This window comes from Medicago truncatula, chromosome 3 (genome assembly GCF_003473485.1).
Source record: "Medicago truncatula cultivar Jemalong A17 chromosome 3, MtrunA17r5.0-ANR, whole genome shotgun sequence".
NCBI lineage: Eukaryota > Viridiplantae > Streptophyta > Magnoliopsida > Fabales > Fabaceae > Medicago > Medicago truncatula.
Genome location: NC_053044.1, coordinates 18,970,122 through 18,977,333, shown reverse-complemented (window position 1 = coordinate 18,977,333; position 7,212 = coordinate 18,970,122). Strand labels below are relative to the sequence as shown.

Below are 7,212 nucleotides of genomic sequence, written 5' to 3'. Positions count from 1 at the left end.
AGGTTCTGACGAGGGAAAGAAGAGAAGGAATAAGGAAGAAGAAAGATGAATAGTGGGTGAGAGGCATGTGAGAGAAAGTGGTTGGGGAAGATAGGAAGATAAAAATCTAGTGTTGAGGGACTATTGTAATAGTGTGTTCTTTGTATGATTCATTGGTTAGAAAAGATTTTCCCATGGTGGGAAAGAAATCTCCTTTCCCAAATTAAATGCCACCGAAAAAGATTGTTGATCTAGGAGTATGGATTGTGGACGTAGTACTAAAACATTCTTTTGTTTCAAACATCATAAATTGAGTTGTTTCCTTCTTATTTTTATTAACTCATTTATGGATGTGTAAGAACTATAATTCGAACCTTCATTTTAGTTATCTCAATGATATAGTGGGGTTCTTCATCTCAAAAAGATAATAACGTAGGAGTATGGACACTCACATTTTTAGAATTTTTCTTCCCTAAAACTCAATGCAATATTTTTATGAAGTCTCAACTTAAAATACTTTCAGAAGGTATGCAAATGAGCAGAACAGCTGCATATGTTTATGGTATTCAACATTTTATAAGTAAAGCTAGAAGATTTAGAAGACAAGACACTTCTGTTAATAGAAAATAGAAAAAGATCCATTCACATTGCAGGCAAGCAAAGTTATTCACTGGTTATACAGGAGAAGTGGTAATGCTTCTAATCCTACTTGAACGCCTAACCGGAGTAACTATTTCCACTGCGTCCCAGTAAAAACAATATGATATATATATATATATATATATATAGGGTTTGCTAGAACACACCCATTAGTTTTTATGTGGGAGTGTTTTAGCAAAGCTACACCTTAAGGTGTATTTAACCACTTTTTAGTTATTCACTTGCTAAAATAATTCTTCTAAAAAATAAGTGGGTGTATTCTAGCAAATGCCTCTTTTTCTAGAAGGTGTGTTATAGCAACATACACCTTAAGGTGTATTTATTAACTTTTTAGTTATAACTTGCTAAAACACTCCCACATAAAAATTAGTGGGTGTGTTCTAGCAAATCCATATATATATATATATATATATATATAAATAGATATTTAGGTTATCATTAGAATGATTAAGGGCTAGAAATCCAAGTCTATCGGTTCTAAAACACCTCTTTATTGTAGCTGGGTTTATTGTAGTACATATGATTTAGCTTGAATTGAAGTTTCCTAGTCTTGTTGCTTGTACGTAGTGGCATATTTTGAGATATGAGATTGGAAACTCTTGGTTGTTTTTCTTGTTATATAGGATTGAAATTGTCTATTTATAATGAATTTTATTGCGTAATTTTGGCCATCGAGATAGCTTATGATTTTAACATTTGATTCTAAGACAATTTTTTGGGCTTGTAAATCTTCATATTTGTCACATGGCAATTCAAGACTAGATAACATAATTGCAGTGAGCAAACAAACAAAACGAGATTCACAGCTTAGTTCAGTTGATAGGGACAATGCATAGCACAGCTAAGATTTGAGGTTCAAACTCCACGCACCATAAAAGATTTTTTTTCATGATAGGTCTGACTTACAAATTTTAGAAACTGTTAAGTTTTTTGCCAGGGTTTTAGATTTCTTTGACCCCTTGTCTTTTTAATTTTTTTTTTATGAATATATTTATTAGATCGTTGCAGATAATTAATGATTTTCTGCGGTTCCAAAAGAGTTGGATGTCAATTAATCATGATGATATCTTTAAACTTCCAGTTTAATTATAATTTTTTTTTTTAAAAATATGAATAATTTAAAAAAATTATTTTGTTAGTAATCAATACTACTTTATGTTGAATATCAATATAGTTATTTTTCGGATGAATCAAATCAACAACTTGTATATATTATGCATTATTCATACCAATTGATTTAAGCTCATCAGAACAATGAGAAACTTCTTTTGGAACAACGAAGTGTGTATGCATAAATCCTTTTCTATTTTGTATATCAGTCTAAATCAAAGAGCTAATATGAATGGGAATGTAGAAGAAATCACGGAACTAAAAAAATTGTACTCGCTCCCTAATATCAAATGAACTTACATAAAAAAATCTCATTTCTCAAGGATGTTATTGCGCCGATTGTGCATTTTTTGTAGTAAAAATCCCCTTTCTATCGTCAAAGGTTGAAAAGTTAATTAAAAAATTAATGAATTCTAAGTATTACCAAGGTTTTTAAGTTTCCTCTTTAGTTAGTATGTTAAAGGGACAAATACAACACATTGATCTACTTAAGAGACTTTTACTAATGATTCCAATTTTAGGAAAAAGCTTTAACAAATTCCTTAATACTTAATAAATTTAACATAGCTTGAGCTTCATACACTATAAAGTGAAGAATCATATTCTATTTGTTATATGTCAAGAGAAAAAACATGGCCAAAACTACGAAGCTTATTTATGTTATGATTTTATTTCTTTCCTTATTTCTTGTTGCAAAGAATGTTACTGGTAAGACATTTTTTTCATTATTTTCAAGTTTCCTTCTTTTGCTTTGGATTTGGTACACAATCTTTATCTAGTATTGGTAATATTTTTTTTTTTATATTATTATTTACAGCACAGATTAGATGTAATGATGCCTTTGAGTGTCGAAGAAGTGCTATATGCAATTTTCCTAATAAGTGGAAGTGCAATGATCATAAATGTGAGTGTGTATAAATGATCTCACTCATTTTATGAATACCAAACCCAAGAGAGCCAAGGAAGAATGAGTTATTTCACTATCAATAAATCCATTCAATACATCTTATGCTTGAATATTCCATGAGTTGCTTTTTTCGTTATTGTGTTGACACTAGATAATTTTATTTTATTTATTTTCTTTTTGTATTTTCATAGACTTTGAAATTATGGATTTGTACTCTAAGATGTTTGTAATGCAATGAAATAAAACACTAAATAATATTTTAATTAGATTATCTTCTTGTTTATTAATTTTTGTGGTATAGTCATGAACTCTAATTGAGGTATATCATATATTCCTTCCAACCCCAACATCTATTAGAGTCATTTATTCAATTTTTTTTTGAGAAAAAGTAAACGATATTCATTCAATTAGATTATTATTTTATTAATAAGATAATTAAGAAACGAATGTGTAATTCTTTTTCGTAATTTAAAATGGGAGGGTTATGGAGAATTTTAAAAGAGTATTTTATTGAAGAATTCAGTTATTACTCAACAAATTCAAATTTCGATTTTTAAGGGATGAGATCAATTCAGAAGTGCCTTATTGTATCTTTTATTAAAATGGATTTATCTTTCGTATTTAGTTATTTCTAGAACAGACATAATTGAATTGGTCTAATTCAGAACCGTTTGATAGATTTAAATCTTCTATATCTTATGGATATATCACGAGATAAATAATTGTCCCGATCCTTAGATTTACTTAAGGCTTTCCAGGAGCAATATGAGGTAAAAATCTCATCTACGGTTCTGTAATAGAGATGGGAACAATAATGTTATCACCGACTAGGATTATCTAACAGTTTAAGTACAGTTGATATAGTTGATGCGCAATCAAAATATGGTTTTTGGGGATGGAATTTGTGGCGTCAACCTATCGGTTTCATTATTTTTCTAATTTTTCACTAGCAGAATCTGAAAGATTACCTTTTGATTTACTAGAAGCAGAAGAAGAATTAGTAGCGGGTTATCAAACAGAATATTCGGGTATTCGATTTGGTTTATTTTACGTTGCTTCCTATTTAAACCTTTTAATTTCTTCATTATTTATAACAGTTCTTTACTTGGGCAGTTCAAATATCTCTATTCCGTAAATATTCGTTTCTGAGTTTTTTGAAATCAATAAAACATATGGAGTTTTTGGAACTACAATTGATCTCTTTATTTCTATCATAACAAGATGGTTTTTGCCTAGGCTAAGAATGGATCAATTATTAAATCTTGGATGGAAATTTCTTTTACCCATTTCTCTCGGTAATCTATTATTAACAACTTCGTCTCAATTGTTTTCACTGTAAAAGATTTATTTTCTATATTCATAACTTGTCTCAAATAAGAGAAAGAAATAAAACAAAAATATTCATAGATATTTACGATGTTACTTATGGTATCTGGGTTCATGAATTATGGTCAACAAACAGTCCGAGCTACAAGGTACATTGGTCAAAGTTTCATGATTATCTTATCTCACGCAAATCGTTTACCTGTAACTATTCAATATCCTTATGAAAAATTAATCACATCGGAACGAATCCATTTTGAATTTGATAAATGCATTGCTTGTGAAGTATGTGTTCGTGTATGTCCTATAGATTTACCCGTTGTTGATTGAAAACTGGAAACTGATATTCGAAAGAAACGATTTCTAAATTACAGAATTGATTTCGAAATCTGTATTTTTTGTGGTAACTGTATTGAGTATTGCCCAACAAATTGTTTATCAATGACTGAAGAATATGAACTTTCAACTTATGATCATTACGAATTGAACTATAATCAAATTGCTTTGGGCCGTTTACCAATGTCAGTAATTGATGATTATACAATTCGAACAATTCAAATAAAATAAAAAAGAGAATTTTTTATAATTAAAAATTATTTTTATTCTTATAAAATAAATATAAAATAAAAAAGAAAATCAGAATAGTATAGAATATCTAGAAACAGGGTGGGTGGAGAAGGGACATTTGTGGATCAGGTAGGAGCACAAGCTTGAATGACTTGGCTAGAAGATGAAGGTTGGTCAATTAAAGTTGTTTCAGAAGATATGTTAGGTTTAGAAGTAATAGTATTGGTCTCTGAAACTTCTTTAGGAACAGGTTGTTCAAGAACAGAGTGTTCAAGAACAGGGACATTTGGACAGGTGATTGAGGCCATTTGTATGTTAGGTGCTTGTTGTTGGGGGTTTTCTAAAGTAATTTCACTAAAAGCTACTTCATAGGCTTTCTCTAGACTTGCCTCACAACCTGGTAATTCACCTGAGTGGTGATTGACCAGATTCTCCAAAACTGAAGGTTCTTAAGTATGGGTAGATGAATTGGGATGAGATGGTGATTCATTGTAGTTTGTATACTTAGGACCTACTTGTTCACCTATGACCTCTGCATCAGCAGGAACAAAACTAAGAGGTTCAATCATTGGTGGTTGAAAAGGGTGGTTAGCAGGTAATCTTTCAAAAACTTTGTTTCTCATCTGAGACATTTCACCTATGCTCTCAAGAATAGTGGGATACACAGGCTCATAAGGAATATTATCAGCAGGCTTTCTCTGGCGTTTGGTGGATGGTGAAAGGCTTTTGTTTATAGTTGTATAGATTATGCCTAAGGGAACATTATCATAGTCTAAGGAAGTTGAGGAGGTTGATATAGATGTTGAATGTGAGGTTGAGGTAGAACTAGATTCTATTTCTATAATATTAGCATTGTGTAGAGAATCAGGATTACCTCTTGAAGCTTCTGAAGCATCAGCTTCTGAACAGCCAACATTCTCCTCCTGGACTCCTTCAGCAGTTAACACCACCAGACTTCCAGCTTCAGTTTCTACAAACTCCTGTACAACTTCAGCAGCCTTAATAACTTCTTGAGCATCTGCACCAACATCTTCTCGTGCAATGCTAGAGACAGGGACTTCAATTTCCTTTGCTAACTCTAGGACCTTCTGAAGTGCAGCAACATCGTCAGCCTTCTTCTTCTCCAATTCTCTTGTAACTAAATCAGTAGCAGCTGCAATCTGATCTTCTTCTTTTAGATAACTTGACTCCTTCAATTTCTTCACAACATGTTTTCTCTTCTTCTTTGGAATTGAAGGTTGATCAGGAAGAAGTTGTGAAGTTTCAGCTGACTTACCACTTCTAGTTCTCTTGTTCAAGATCTTAGCTGGCTCAAGATCTTCAACTTCTTCTTGAATGGTTGGTACAACAAGACCAACTACCTTCTCCTGGACAACGACTTTTTCTTTCTTAGCTTTCTTAGGGGGGTTGTTTAGGAGCATCATCCAGATACTCAGCTTCTGTGAGTGCTTTCCTCTTTGTCTTTCTGCTCTTGGCTACTGGCAAAGCACCACCATACATGGTGTCTGGAATATCACAAAGCCTAATTTTCTAACCAGTTTCCTCATACTGATCCTTAATAAAGTTCATCTTTACATCAAGAGGATCTTGTTTGCAGATTGGAGGAAAGTTATCCATCAGGTTGGATACTGCATTTGACTCTTTCAAATATGTGTTTAGCATTGTATAAGCATCCTTCTCAATCAGACTCATCTTCCTAAGAGTTTTTCCATTGATAACTTTGCATGTTTCAGTGCCAAGCTGATCATCAGTGAAGTTGTTGTCCTCCTTGAGTACTTTCAGAATCCCTCCTTGATGAAGAATCTCTGATATAAGCCTTCCATATGGAATCCAAATTCTCCTGTTATCTTGGCTTTCCCTGAGCTCTTTGATCATGTGCTTGAAGATGTACTTGGGCACATTTTCTTTCTCCTTCGTGATGAAGTAATGGAGAAACACTCTGTGCTCCATAGAAGGTTGATCTCCACCACCACCTTTTGGTAGGAGATTCTCATTCTGTATCTTCAGTAGCAGTTTCTTCTCCATGGACAAGTCACTATATGCACCTCTCTTCGTGTTGTTGAACATTGACTTGTTGACAACTTCATTCCAGGGACTCTTCTTGATGTTACCCAGACCATCTTTGAAGCTACCTTCTGATGGTCTCCTGATTACATAAGCAATTACTTCTTGTGAGATGAAGACAGGAATACCCATGATGCTTGACCTGATCTCTGTACACGTGAAGGGTTCCAATCTCATTTCTTCTCTTGTTTTACCCTTTAGAGTAGGGTCAATTAGCACCTTCTCATCCATCTCCAACTGAGTAGCTTTGCGATCATACACTTGTGCTCTAACCCAAAAATGCCTAACAAGGCTCTTGTAAGTTAGACCATTCAACATGTTGAAGTAATCCATAAGACCTTGAGCTTTATAGTATCTCCTGAGCTCGCATCCATGATGTGCTAAAGATGTGAAGTCTACCGGATTTTCAGTCTATACGTGAAGTTCCCATTCCTCTAAAGACATTGTTCTTCTTCTTATTTCATAAGCAGGAGTTTCTTGAGTAGTCGTTTCTGGAACTGCTTCTTGCATGGTTGATTCTGGAACTGAACTTGAAGACGCCATTGATGAGAATGAAGTTTTAAGGTTCTAGGGATTTGATTGAAGAAGTTGCGTTTGACTTC

General features: G+C 33.1%; 1 long non-coding RNA gene across 1 annotated transcript; it reads left to right on the top strand.

Moving 5' to 3' along the window:
* Positions 1-2,258: 2,258 nt before the first annotated feature.
* Positions 2,259-2,891, top strand: LOC25490570 (uncharacterized). The gene is made up of 2 exons (XR_003010697.2): positions 2,259-2,457; positions 2,567-2,891. It is a non-coding gene; the product is annotated as an uncharacterized lncRNA (long non-coding RNA).
* Positions 2,892-7,212: the final 4,321 nt, after the last annotated feature.